Source organism: Capsicum annuum, chromosome 9 (genome assembly GCF_002878395.1).
Source record: "Capsicum annuum cultivar UCD-10X-F1 chromosome 9, UCD10Xv1.1, whole genome shotgun sequence".
Lineage (NCBI taxonomy): Eukaryota > Viridiplantae > Streptophyta > Magnoliopsida > Solanales > Solanaceae > Capsicum > Capsicum annuum.
This window is the reverse complement of record NC_061119.1, coordinates 123,634,703-123,650,745: the sequence shown is the minus strand read 5'-3', so window position 1 is coordinate 123,650,745 and position 16,043 is coordinate 123,634,703.

The window sequence follows — 16,043 nt, the reverse complement described above, 5'->3', positions numbered from 1 at the left end:
TCAGCTAAACAATCTCATATGTAAATTCTAACTATTCCAGCAGCTTTGAAATATTGATTTTAGGATAGGAGGACTCTTGGTTTGGGTCCCGAGGCATCCGAGCTCATGTCAACCTATTAATCAAAAAGTTAAGAAAATGAAATATGGGTATGGGACCCATTTTTTGTCGAAACAATCTTGGATGGGAATTTGGACTACATCATTGAGTTTGAAACTTCTAATTTGGTGTGGTATCATAGTCTTTTTGTGCATACAGGATTTTGGATGAATCTCGAGGGGTTGGCGGAGACTTGGAAAAATAATTGTATCTAGTGCACTCGCTAACAGTGAGCTAGGGGTCGCGATCGTGATACCCTTGGTAGCCAGCATGTGTCGTGATTGCGAGTACATATTGCAAATATGACTTACCTGGAATACACTATTTATGGTGATCACGAGGTGCCAGGCCGCGATAGCGACACCCGAGCACCTTGGAAGGGTATAAATACCCCTTTTTATCATATTTTTGCCCATTCGACAACCATTCTAAGAGAGCTAAAACCCTAAAGAGTGTGATAGCTTAGGAATTAATCTTTTGGGTGATTTGGGGAGCTTGATTAATGCTTATTTTTGGATTCTCCTTCATATTTGAGGTAAGATTCCTCTAATTTCGTGGTTGATTTTCCCTTTCTTTGTCAAAAATCCCTAGAACTTGGGGACTTTATTTTAACCCCAATGTAGCTTGAATTTCACCCATTTTTGAGGATAATTACTCCTTAAGCATGAGGGAATGTTAGGTTGACCTCAGAAATATGACTTTTGTAAATGGGATCCACATGGGGGTTTGGTATGATTTTTGGACCTGAAGCACAGTAGTGCAACATGGGTATCATTATTCTCGTAATGATGAGTAGAGTATGATTGTAATAGTGTTGCATCTTGTGGAAGCTTCTCAAATGTAAAAAGTGGTGATTTAGCAAATTTTTATGAGCTTTATTTGGTATCCAAGTGGGCTAGGCTTACCCTCCCTAGAGATTAAGTTTGTTCATGGTATGTTTATAATATTGTGTTGGATCTGGAATGGGTTTTAGGTGTTGGCGTGATGAATTGCAAGACTTGGGTTAGTTGGAATATTTGGTCTACCTTGAAACTGTAGACTTGGAGTACTTAGCTTATTTCTTCATGCCTTAGGTGAACTAGGATTCATGACTCTTATTTAGAATGAAAATACCCTAGTTACTTAAGTTAAGTGAAATTACCGTAGTCATTCATGTCTAAGGTGAAATTGGCCTTAGATTTTTAAGATAAGGAAAAGTGCCCTAGTTACTAGCATGTTAGTTGGAATTGACTTCGTTGTTCGTGTTTGGTAAGGATTACTATCTTAGGGCTAATTATGTCTTATTAAACATATATAAATGAATTCAGATACCATAACCTAGTCTAGGGTAGAATTTATCTTAAAATATATTTTGGGGATTAGAAGTGGGCCCCTTGACCCACCTTAGGCCAAGACTTGTGTTAGTTCTCGAAAACCCTAATACACTCGTTATACACCTTGGAAATGCTTATTTAGGTATATTGAGAAACCTTGGCACTTGATAATTATGATGGTTGATATTAAAAGTTGATGCCTAGTAATTATACTAATTATCGCGCTTAATGATTATCTTAATGATCTTATTAGTATTATGCTATTAACCATGCTAGTGATTACGCTATTGGTTATGCTAGTGCTTACACTATTGGTTATGCTAGTGCTTACACTATTGATTATGTTAATCATTATGATTAGTGATTATGCGTACTGATTATGATGGCGGTTATACTATTGATTATGCTCTAGCGATCATGTTTATTGCCTATGCTAGTGATCATGCTTATTGATTATGCAAGTGATTTATGCTATCAATTATGCTCTTGATAAAGCTATGGACTATATAATTACCGATTAAAGTCTGAATATTGATGATTATGTTGATGATACACATATATACCTAGTTCAAGACTGGGATGATGATGATAATGATTATATACCTGGTTCATGTCCGGAGAATGATTATGATAATGAACATATTTTCTTGGCTAAAGACCGGAGGATGGTTATAAGATTGATAATATATGTATATATATATATATTTAATAGTTCAAGTCCAGCTATTTGCTATGTTATGATTATATATATGATTACCAGATCGTCCAAATATTGGGGTATGATATTGATAATAGGGATACCGGTTTAAGCCCAGAGATAGAAAATAATTATAGTGTGGCATGATAGGGATAGATAACTAGTTGGTAAATAATGTTTAGTTGACAATAGATGGCTAGCTAATAAATGATGGTTAGTTGATAAATGATGATTAGTGGATAAATAATGGTAAATTATGATGGTTAGATGACGATGATGGTTAGTTGGTAAATGAAGGATGGGTGGATTATTCTATCTTGATTATGCTATCCAAGTTTATGGGGGCCTGCATAGAGTTATTTATCTTCCACACTTATTGGCTTATGGGGGCAAATTTTGTAGTTATAGTTGTGTATACTGATTATTTATGTTGTGTCATTATTCCGGTTTATTTTCTTATGTATGCACAACAATGTTGGAGTTATTCCAAGTTTGTTTTTGTACCTTGACTTAACTTTCTACCTTGCACTTTATCATATTTATATCATGCTTTAGCTCAGTCGGCCAATGATGCCTACTGAGTACCCGTGGTTTGGTAATCTTACTACACTTCTGTACCTTTTTGGTGCAGATCCGAGTATTAGTTATCGTTGTAGATCGATGATCGTGCTATGTGGATTTTTGGAGATTGGGTGAGCTCTTAGAATCGGAGTCGCCTATTTCCTTCTATCTTTTATGTATGGTCTTTAATTTCAAGATGAAATTATTTTGACTATTTTAAGACTTGAGTTGTATTTATAGTCGCTCTTGTACTGGCTCTACCAAGTTTTGGGATGGATTTCTAGATTGTTGGATTACTTTTTATCTTTTTTCTTGCCTTGTTTATTTACAAGTTGCATATGTTTTTTTCCGCCTTATGTGGTGCATTTTCCACTAAGTTAACCCATTGTATTCAGCTCTGGTTTACGATTTAGCTTACATACTGGCGGGGTTTAATAGGTACCATCATGACCCACAAATCGGGTCGTGATAGGGATAGAAATGGTCCTGGTGCATGCCTTAAAATCAATTGCAAAGTCAATATCACGATCCGAATGCATACCAGGAAAATACTTGGGAAGATATCCAAAAACTCGTAAACCACCCGAACAGAATCCAAAGAAGGAGGTGAAGCAACACTAGTATCACGAATATGAGCCAAATAAGATAAACATAACCTCTCAACTAAGTGACAAGCCTGAACATATGATCTAACCCTCTTGAGACCCGAATGAAACGCAACCTTCGAAGTTATCCTTGGAACACCCAACGAAGCTAAGGTCACGGTCTTAGCATAAAAATCTAGGATATCATGGTAAGAAGCCCTCCAATCCATACCCAAAATGACGTGGAAATCAACCATATTTAAAACAAGCAAATCTACCCAAGTCTCACGTCCTGCAAAAGTCACAACACATGATCGGTACACCCGATCCACCACTAAAAATTCTCCTACCAGGGTAGATACACGAATAGACATGGCAAGAGGATCACTAGCAAAATTAAAACCCAAAGCAAAATATGTAGACACATAGGAGAAAGTTTATCTCGAATAAAATAATACAGATGCAGATCTAAAAAAAATAAGGACGATACCTGTGATAACAACATCGAAGGCCTCTGCCTCTGGTTTGGCGAGTATAGCATAGCACTGTTCACGACCACCAGTGGGCGGAACAGCCTTGCACAATACTGATAGAACCCGTATCTCTCATAGCTAAAATAGGAGTAGCTATGGACACATTGCGAGGATAGTTTTGGCCAAATGGCCAGTCTTATCACACACATAGCAACCTCTATAGACCGACTCAATAGAAAGAGGTATGATTGGACCGGAGCGTCTACCCTAAACTGATAAACATAAAGACCCACCACCTGAACCCTGCAAAGCTTCCTACATGGGTTTACCATGATAAGCATAGAAACCTCTAGAATCTCTACCTCGAGAAGTATGACCTCTGAACTCACCCAGCTGGCTCAACATCTTAGTGCCTCCCTAAGATGCTTAAAGAATACCCTCAGTCATCTTAGCATGATCCACTATACTCTGAAACAATGATCCAAACACTACCATCTGAGATATAGCTAGCTGAAGAGAACCATCCAACCCTCTCACGAACTTCTAAATTTTCTCAGATTTGGTAGCAATACTAGCATAGGAATATCTAGATAAGGAATGAAAGCGTACCTCATACTCTACAATCGATATGGAGCCCTGCTCTAGGTAATCAAACTCATCTTTCATTCAATCCCTCAGACTGTGAGGCACGAACCTCTCCAAAAAGGACTTAGCAAACTGACTTCGAGTCATCTCAGGAGAATTGAGAGGTCTGCATCTAACAAATGACCTCTACTAATCTGTAGCGACATCCTTCAATTGATAAGTGGTATACGCAACATAATACGACTCAAAAGAACTAAGGTTATGTAACTTCTCACAACAGTCAATCAAGAACTCATAGGAATCCTCTCTAATAACTCACTGAACCTAGGAGGACCTAAATGAGTGAACCTATCAAACCTTTTTCTGATCTTCAGAAGACATAACTTTAATCGCAATAAGAAGAGGCATGGTGAATCTGGCAGGCTGAGATCCATTTGAGAAGGCAACATAGATGAAGGTTGAACTCCTAACCTCAGAATACCATACACAGATGCAGACGTTGAATGAGGAATAACACTCAGAGTTGGTGGAGTACCAAAAGCATAAATAGGTACCACTGGAGGATCCACACTCGGGTCTGGAAGAACACCATAAGCAAACTCTAGCATAGAAAGGGGTACAATACTCAAAGTTAGGGATACACCAGGAACATTCAAGGAGAACCCTCCAAATGGGTCAATAAGCGAATCAAAACCCCCTCCAAGACTAGGGTAGAAGAATTTGGTGGAGTCAAAGTAGGACCCATATCTCCAACATGCCTAACATGGGGCTTAGGAGAGATTCCCTTATCACTACTACTAGACAGGAAAGATCCATGTGCCGTTCCATTACTTTGTTCCCATCCACGACTCACAACCCACCCTCTAAACTAGCTCTCTCCTTGGATAAATGCTTTACATCTCTAACCTTACAAGATGTAATCATCACCATCTATGCGGAAAAGAGTGAAATGTGACTTAGAACATAAGGTATGAAGAAAATCCATATGATAAGAAACAAAATGAGAGAAATTTCCTAAAGACATCTTATAGCCTATCAAAGATAAATATGCTGCGAGACTCAATTAGGCACCTTGTTTTTACATTATTGAGACCACTGAATTTGGCTGATCTAATACCAATTTGTCATGACCCAAAAATTAAGGGTCATGATGGCACTTGTTGTGACAAGTCTGGACAAGAAATCCTGTCTCCCAAACTGATACAGAAAGAAAAATAATAACAATAATTGAAAGTAAGGCTTTTATAACTAAGCCAAACTAGATTATATAATAAATGTGAAAGAACATAACCAAAGGTATCATACCATAATCCCAAAACCTAGTGTCACAATGTGAGAACATCACTAGTACAACTCAAGATCAAAATAAGTAAGATATCTAAAATAGGAACAACTCTGTCTTTGAGTACAAAATAGACATAGTCTAAATAAAAAAAGGTAGTAGATGCCTCCAGAAGTAAGAATCCAACTGCTACCTAGATAGCTCCAACGTATCACCCAAAGTCAACCACGATGAAGCACACTCAAACCTGGATCTACATCGAAAGAGCATAGTAGGGGTGAGTATGGTCCACTTGCACTCAGTAGGTATCATATACTGATAGAGCAAAACAAAAAGTAAAGCATACAAAATACTCACTAAGGGCACGTCACCAACAATCAGAAAATATCCCAAACGATAGCCCACACCATTTTCACTAACAATTATATAGTATCCACAAACACCATAACAATACGAAAGAGAAGTACAAGTATACAGGTATCACACATACAAATATAAAGGAAGAAATACACATAGATAGGTATCACATTAAGGAAAATAATACATTATAGAAATATACAAAGTACAAATGCAATGGAGATGATGATGATAATACTAATGATGATGATGATGATGCTCGAGGCTATTGCACCACCTCCATATACACCTGCGGAGCTAAATATTCTCGATGTAGGATCCATGGGGGGTTTGTCAACCCGTATATAACCAATGTCCTATACCAGTATCGATAACTCCTCTCAAATTATGCTTCAGTAGAGGATTTTAAGATGTCACATTTTTTGTTAGAAAAAGTTAGTATTTCTAATATATCCACGGTGGTACCAATGTTGTTATAAATGTATATGATAAGAGGATGTAATGCTCACAACCAACCAGAATGAGAGTTTCCATATCCAACCAATATACCAACCAAGTAAGCCAATAATCCACTCAGTATTTCCAACCATCCATGAAATCCAACATCAACCATATGCCAAACAGGGTAAAATACGTCAAAATATACAATTGATACCACATTAGGAATTTTCATTAGACAAGATATAACTAATTTCACATACACAAGGCCAACAATATCATATAAGACCCCACACAGTCATACATAGAAATTAATATTCCAAAACCGCAAAATATCATCTATATATAGGCCCCCTACATGGGCACAACACAATAACATATCTATTTTCTTGATTAGTTCCCATACCCTTAACATGATTTTGTACCAAAATTAACTACCCAACCCAGTCTGAAGAAAGTTAAGCCATAACTCACCTTAAATATGAAAAATTGATCCAAAAGCCTTTAATCTAAGGCTTTACTCCTCACAAACAAACTCAAAATCAACTAAAATATAGAATTATAGAATCTATGCATCAAAAGAAAGCCAATGATACCCATATTGGCTATTTTAGAGTCGGGGTCAAAACAAACTCCCGAAGTGAGTTTTTAAAAAAGAAGGATAAAATCATAATTTTATTTTTGAAACATGTTCCCCATATTTTTAGGACTCTATAGCTAAAAATCCAAGCAAAAATGAGTTAAAATAGGGTCCAAATTGAAGAAAAACCATGTTCAAGCTTTACCGGTAAAATTCCTCCAAATTCATTTTAAAAATCAAGAATTGATTTTTTTTTAAGATGAAATCAAAATAAAAGTGATAATTATGAGATTAGAAACTCATCCAAGTGAAAACTGGTTGAAATCGAGGTTTAAATCAGAGAATTATAATTTTTAGATCTTATGGACTAAAATCCCCAACCTTTTAATCCATTTTTAAACAAGAATTACATGATAACATTTGGGGAAAGTAGTTGAAATGGATGTTTAGGAGATTACCCAAGCTTAAAAGTGAAAGAAATTGCTCAAAATTACAAAACCTAAGCTTCAAGTCTCAAAAATAGTTAAAAATGGCAAAATATGATATATATATATATATATAGCTCAGGCATCATATACGCGACCAGGTGTCATGTACGCGGTACCTGAAATGATGGTAGATATTGAATTCATGACTTGGTCCTTGTGTATGTGGGACTCTCGCGATCGTGACCAAGATGTTGTGTACGCGATACGCGCATCTGCCCTCTGAATCGCAAAAAGACTGATCTCTCACGAAAATATCCCAAGTCTCCTCCAGATCCCTTGGGATTCATACGGAATATCATGAACGCAAACAAACTATGCTACCCTATTAAATTCGATGCTCCAAACTCAGTGACTATATCAGATTTAAATAAAACACCATTTACAAAAAGTTGACCCCCGAAACTCAATTGCACAAATTGAACTAAGGTTTGAAATTAGATACAAAATCCATAAAATTACACGAACCATGTTACCAACCTAAAATCAATGTTCTGAATCTGCTGGCATAGACCATTTTGCCATCTAATTCATAGATCAATAAATGTTGACCGAAGATAACTATAGGTTTTTTCAAGCCATCAAAACCATAATTTCATATAAATCACACCATAACACATTGGGAACCATGCCAAAAATCTCCATACCAGAAATACTACAATGCAACCATGGGGAGGGGTAAATTGATCAATCACACAGAAATAAATATTTCACATAAATCATCAAAAATCAAGTCTTTACATAATTATTAAGAGGAAGATAATAATAATAATAATAATAATAATAATAATAATAATAATAATAATAATAAAGAATAAGGCGAACCTGTTCTCAATTCCATTTATACCTTAGTCCTTAATATTATGAAATACTTTTCAGGAAGATGGACTGATAATACAGAGACTATCAGGACTATGCTCCAAATTCTGCAATGTAATACTCTTACATCTTTTAGGTGGTACAAAGATGTATTATTGTTAAGAGTCATGGAATTACCAGAGAGTAATAACTCTCACTATAAATCCAAATTCATAGATGGTCTACCAATGTTATTTGCTAAGAGAGTTTGAAAGGCTCTCAGAGGACCTTTAAATAAGGACTGGATCGCTTAATTTATATTTCACGAACATTTACAAGAAAAGAATAAACTTATAGTTATAGCCTTAATTCAAAATGGGTCCAAAACACAACTTTAAACGCCTTCCTAGCTTCAACAGGCCTTTCAACTTGACCTCTGGCATAAAGCATGAATTAGAGATTTAATTGCAAGTCTATGTCCTGCGAACTTAATATCATAGGATGATTTGATTCTTATTTATGTAATTCATGCCATATTATACTAGTAGCTTAGTATGTTATAGTTTAACACTAAGTATTTAGCCTATCATTTAGGCTAATTTAGAGTAAATAAAATAAAATAAATAACAGAAAACTAAATCACCTTAAGATGTAAGGGCCTGACCAGTACTTAGAAATTTTCAAAAATATCTATTAAGAGAGTAATATGATTACAGAGAGAGTAGGAGAGTAGGGTGGTTTGTATAAAACCTACCTCCTAACTAAGAAAGTGAGATCCTTTTATAGAGGATACTCAAAGAAAAAATGACAAAACTAAATTGGCCTTATTATTTCAAGTTGACCGTTGCTATTATAAAATGGCCTTTACTTAGTAAAAGTATCCTTTACTATTCCTTCTTTATAAAAGCTAAACTATATAAAAATCTTTCGTACACATGATGTTGTCCTCAAAAATGCATTTTATGGGGTATTGTAAATTATTTCATATTTTTTCCTTTCCTTTGTTGTTTACAAACTAGGAAGATTCTTCCGATGTGTCCTTGAATTTTTTCAAGTATTCATCCAGGTCGAGTTCATCATTACTCTAGATGCTCTGGGATTCTCCTGCTAGACAGTCCTCTTTATTATCTGTGGTATGACAGACCGACGTCATGGATATGTCTGATGCATTTTCTTTATCATGGTTTCTCATTAAGTCTTTTTTGACTTTCTCCATATATGAAGCAATCATTTGGGATGTTGATAGGATTCCTTTCTTCATTTGAAGCATTCTGCCAATGCTTTTGAAAGGACTTAATTCATCTTGCTCATATGAGGGTGCCATATCTTATTATTTTTTATAGTGGATAATTTTTGCTTTAATGGAGTCAACAATTCCCTGGCCTTGGATATGTCTATTAGTTGTCTTTTAGCTGAGTTTGTTCCAGAATTTTGTATAAAAAATCCATTTCAAACAATGACAATTATTGAGATTAGGTTTTACCTCCATGGATCACTTCATAATCCATGGGATAGAAAGCTCAATAAAGAAATACATTGTAGATATTCCTGTAAAATAAACATTATCTTTTCCCAATTTGAGAAGCATCGGAGATACTTCTACCCAATCAGTGTATAAACTTTTAAAAGGTTCTGGTAAAATTTTTACCGAAGGACTATAATAGAGCCACCATTATGCAAACCAATTTGGAATGCTTTGTTTAAAAACATTTTCACAAATTTTTATAAACCATGAATGTTTTCTATTAGGATTTTCATACAATAAGGTTTTATTAAAACCTTTGACATAATCCTAGTAATTGAATTTTAGTGAGACCTTTTGGTCAGGATGTAAATATTCCTTTTCTTTGAGAGTGCTTAGTGCCCACTAGTCTGGAGTAAAAATATTTTTGGTAATAATTTTGGAAAAACTATAATCTTTCCGTATATTAGCGGCCGTATAAAAGTGCTGATTTTTAGCTGACCCAGTCTTAGATAATATAGTCTCAAAATTCATTTTATATTTGTATGCGATAGTAGTATAAGATGTATTATCCAAATATCATTGCATTAGCTATCATGGATCATTTCTCTATTTGATATCATTTTGTTCTAAGATGAGTATGACTTTATCTACTTCATTTTGTTCATATAATTCAATGCTCTCATGATTATCATTTGTTAGGGAACTGGAATATGAATGGATAGAATTCTCCCCTTTTTGGATTTTTATAAAATCCAAGAATTCTTGATATATTTGTTGATCTTTATTAAGATCTGAGGAACTTGCAATATTTGCAGCTATTAGCCTTTGGTTTTCTATTTGGGAAAAGATATTTCCTCTGCCTCTGCCTGATCTTCCTCTGCCCCTGCCTCTATTAGAGGAGGTTTAAGACTGAGATGCTATCCTGTATAACATAAAAGACATTTGTTCAGATATTCTCTAGTAAGAAATTCAGGAAGACTATTATCAGATCCCTTTAAATATTAAATTTCAAAATCAAATGGAGCTAGTAGGGCTTGTCATCTTGCAAACATTTTCTTGGAAACATCATGTTTACAATTTTTATTAAAGATGAGTTTTGCTATCTGGCAATCAGTTTTTATTAAAATCTTTTGAATGCATAAATCCCCTTGAAATTTTAAAACACATTTTACTATTGCACGGATTTTCTTTGTAACAGTTGCATAATTTTTTTGGCTGGAATTCCATTTTCCCGAATAAAACTGGATAATATAAACCTATTTATCATGTGGGGAATATTATTTCAAAATCCTCCATAGCCAATATCAGAAGACTCTGTTTCAATTATTTTTTCCCAATTGGGATTAGCCAATGTAAGCATGGCAGGTTATTAACCTTTGACTTAATATTTTTCATAGCTCGGGTATGACCCTCTGTCCATAAATTTGGAATTTTCTTTAGTTTATCATATAAGATAGTTGTAGCTTTAGCAAGCTCCTTTATAAAAGGAGATATATAATTCAGACTACCCAAAAATCTTTGTAATTGGGTCTTGTCAGTTATAATATATGGAAATTTAGAAGAAAATTCTATATTTCTATTTATAGAGATTATTTCCCCTAGTCAATATTATGACCCAGAAATCTCACCTTAGTCTGCAAGAAGAACACTTGGGTTTAGATATTACTAACCCAATTTGTATGATGATTTTCCTGAAAAGATCCAAATGTTTAAAGTGTATCTCTATATTTTTTGAGAACACCAAAATATTATCAATATAAACAATTATGAAATTCCTGTAAGGCATGAAAATGTCATTCATAGTGCTTTGAAATTCAGAGGGAGCATTTTTCAATCCAAAAGGCATAACATTCTATTCGAATTTACCCATAGGAACATTAAAAACAGTTTTATATTTATCTGCTTCTTCAATTTGGATTTACCAATAACCATATGTCAGATCAAACTTGGAAAATATTAATGCATCATATAATTTATCCAGTAAGTCCTTTTTATTAGGAATGGGATACCTGATCCATCTAAGGACTTTGTTGAGAGGCTTGTAATTTATAACCAATCTTGGAACCCCTCTTTTTTGTTCAACATGTTTATTAACATAAAAAATGCTATATGACTAGGGAGATTTAGAAGGTCTTATTAAGCCCTTATGCAAAAGAGAATCAATTTCTTTTTTGCATAATTCTAAATATTCAGAATTCATTTAACAAGGTCTTGCCTTAGTCAAAATATTATTCTCTTGAAAATTGTCTTCATATAGAAGATTAACTGCATGCTTTTTTCTTTGCCAAAAAGCATTTGGGTGATCTCCACAAATTTGTACGGAAAACTAATTTTTCAAAAAATCTATTTTCTCTATTAATTTAGGATTTTGTAAAGTTTGTTCTATTGTCAAACTACAAAATTCATTTTTCAAGAAATCAACTTGTCTCTTTTTGGAACGTATTTTTTCCTTTATTAGATTTATAAATCTAGTATAGGGTGGTGAACACCATTCAAATTTTATTTCCTTATTATAAAAGGTACCGATCACGCCATTTTCATTCCACCTAGTAATGGGATATATATATGAACAAACCATAGTTTTCCCAGAATAATTTTATCACTGATATCTTTTACCAGTACGAAAGTTTTTGGCATGCATAATTTATCTTGGCAAATATAAGCCTTAGGAATCTTATATTCAACTCCCATTCTATGACCTCTAGCATTTCTTAAAACATGAGTGGTTTTAACAAAATATTTTGAAGGTAGTAATCATTCTCGAATACAATTACAATCTGCCCCACAATCGATGAGGGTTGTAAACTCTTTTTTATAATTATAATCAACTAAAAGATTTAACTTTGCATAGAGTTTCTGTTGGGTTATCTTTTATAAAGCCTGAAGAAATCCTTCTTTGGGTAATGTCGGGTTCTGTTACCCTATCAATGGCTAAATTCTGATTTTCTAAGGCCGATACCCTTTTATCTAGAGTCATATTATGATCTTTGAGGAGGTAATTTCCTTCTTGAGATTATCAATCTCAACTTTTAGATCTTGGGTTGTTGTTGGGACATCCACCACTTTCTGTCTTTCTTTGAGAAGTCTTCAAACTTCTATCATGGTATAAGGACCTTTTAGGAGTGAATTTCCTCCAGTTCCATTGGAGAACTTGTAGAGGGATGACCATTCTTATTTCCCAGTAATTGAGATATCAATGTAAGATCTTTTATAATTTCTAAGAGGGCTTCAAGCTTATCTTCCTTTAAGACATTAATCTCTAAATCTTGGAATTGAGAATAGATATTGTAGAATACATTATCCTCTTCCTTGTTATTACAAGGTTGTCCTTGTTGACATGGTAAACATTTATCATCTGAAGACATATAATCTTCATTGTGAAGGACTCTAAGGTTTTCAGCTATAGATGAATGTTCTTCCTTAGCATCACTTTGGTCTGGGCTAGAATTTTTTGGAGAAGAATTAAGAAATATTTTGCACAAATATTCTTTTATCTCCTCATCTATCTTGAGGCTCTTTATTTTTTCCTTCACTTTGCAATCTTTAGAAAAGCGGCCTGCTCTACCAGATCTGTAGCAAACGTTTGTTTTTTTGGATTTGATAAAATCCTTTCTGGCTTTATAATCACTTTTCCTTCTATATTTTTTCTCTATTTTCTTAGTCTTACTATTCTTAGAGACTTTTTTATTCTTATGCCTATAAGGTTCTCTAGAACTCTTGGGGATATCAATAGCAAATTGTTCACAGAATCCCCCTAGTTGCTATCTTTCATTAAGACGATATCTCTTAATTTGCTGATTTAACCTTATTTAATTACATAATGATTGACCTTCTCGAGTAAAAATATTAATTAATTGTTCATAAGTGTACTCATCATAATTTATACTTAAGGAAGGTCCTCTGAGAGCCTTTCAAACTCTCTTAGCAAATAACATTAGAAGAGCATCTATGAATTTGGACTTTCAGTGAGTATTATTACTCTCTAGTAATTCCATGACTCTTGACAAAAATACATATTTGTACCACCTAAAAGATGGAAGTGTCTTACATCACAGATTTTGGAGCATATTCCTAATATTTTCACTATTATCAGACTATCTTCCTGAAAAATATTTCATAATATTAAGAACTAAGGTATAAACGGAATTGAGAACAAGTTCGCCTTGTTCTATCTTTACTGATTGCAAAATTTTTGTACACTGGTCTAAAGTGAGATAATTAGCCCACCAGCCCTTCAGTTGTCCAGTAAATCCTGCAGTAATCATTTTTGTAATAACCTTATCATTATTCTTTTCAACCTTGTAAAATTGTACTGTACATCAATATTCGATGTACCACTATAGAAATTTGTCTTTCAGTAAAACAATCTATATTCCATTCATAGAATTCTTTTTCACTGAAACTATTAGGAATAATTATATCTTGTTCCTCTAACAGAACAACCTGGGGAGTTGGTTTAGAATAGTAATACATCCTTTGGACTGGTTTTCTCACATATTTCTCTGAGATTTTATTAATCTCTCTAGGACCTCTTTTGTTGTCCTCGATTCTATTATCACTGTGAATAGGATTAATTTTTAATCCACTAAATTTTTCTTCTAACAATTTTTCTATATTATCTAAGTCGCTGGCTAGCTTAAAGTCCTTAATATCAGGAAGAGACTGGATACTAGTAGTAGCAATAACAACTTGATCCTTTTTCTTAGTATTACTAAGCTCTAAATTCTTTAATTAAGATAAAATCTTATCAATCCTATCATTTATGGAAATAATTTGTTCACCCAATATGCTTATATATATATATATATATATATATATATTAGCATAATTATGTTGTTTCAACATAATATTAAGATGTTGAGTAGTAATAAGAGCAGTATCATTCTCAAGCAATTTAGCAAATACAGTAAAATATACTACTTTATTATCTTTTTCAATTTGAAAAGATTGTTGAGGAGGAAAGACTGATATAGTGATTTCACCTGTAGTCAATTTGCAGTCTTTTGTTAAGATGGACATATAACTATCCACATATTTGGACATAAACCAAGGAACAAAAGTAATAATTTTATTATGGACAGAAAGATCTTTATAAAATTCTTCCTGAAAGAAATTCTTTTCTTCTTTATTAAAGTTTTGAAAAAAAATAATTTCCAAAAGTTCTCATCTTGGTTTAAAGAACTAATCTGAGATTCTTTTTCTTGCCAGTGATCCAGGACTAAAATTAATTTTGTTTTGATTCACTTTTAACCTATGGAAAAATCCATTCGGATTCAATTGGATCTATATCAGGAATAATATTAGCAATATTATCTCTATCTAATCTAATATTATTAAATCTAGTACTTTCTTTCACTTGAGAAGTAGAATATTTAGATAAGAATTAATAATACAATCTATATGAGATATATAAGAAGATGTTGACCTAGTTAATTGTAATACCCCAAAAAATCCAAACCAATATTAGCGCCATTTTTTGTAATACCTGTGTCTTTTTCCTAGCTAGAAATCATCTTAAGGATGCTAGGACTTAAATTGAAATACAAACATATATTTGTACATATGGTATTTTTTAGATTTTCACTTTCTATCATGTGGGAAATTGAGTTAGCTTTCCAATGGTACCAATTTTGTCTAAATCCGACATCAGACGAAGAAGTTATGGACGTTTTACTTGGAACTGTCAGAAACACCCAAGTATGACGGCCAAGTTGACGGACCGCCACATAAGTGACGGACCACCACTTTGACCATCACAGCCAAGGAAGTTGAGCCACGTACTGGATAAGGACTGACGGATGAGTTGACGGACCGTCAATATTGTGACGGATCATCATCCAGGCCGTCAACTCTTATCCAGTAAACCCCATTTCTGATCCACGTCTGACGAGCTAAGTGACGGACCACCAAGTGTCTGACATACCGTTAGTTGGACCGTCACACGCCAGGTTCAGTTTGTTTCCAGGTCGTTTTAACAGGGGTATTTTGGTCACTTACCACTCGCATATATACCCAGATGAGTCCGAATTCAGCCATTTTGCTCATTGTTATTCCATAAACAAAAACTAGGGTTTCTTTTTGAATTTAATCCCCAAGAAAAAGACCCAATCCTCTTCAAGAATCAAAGGATTTAAAACCCTTCAAGTTCAAAAATGTCAAGAACCCCGAGTCAGGTATGCGTAGTGTTCATCCATGGATCCCTTTCATCCATGGAGCTCAAGAATGATGTTTTAAATTATAAATTATGATTTTCTTGTTTTGTTATGACTATATTCATGTTGATGATTATTTTTTGGATTCAAGGTTGTATATTGATGTGTTTTTCATG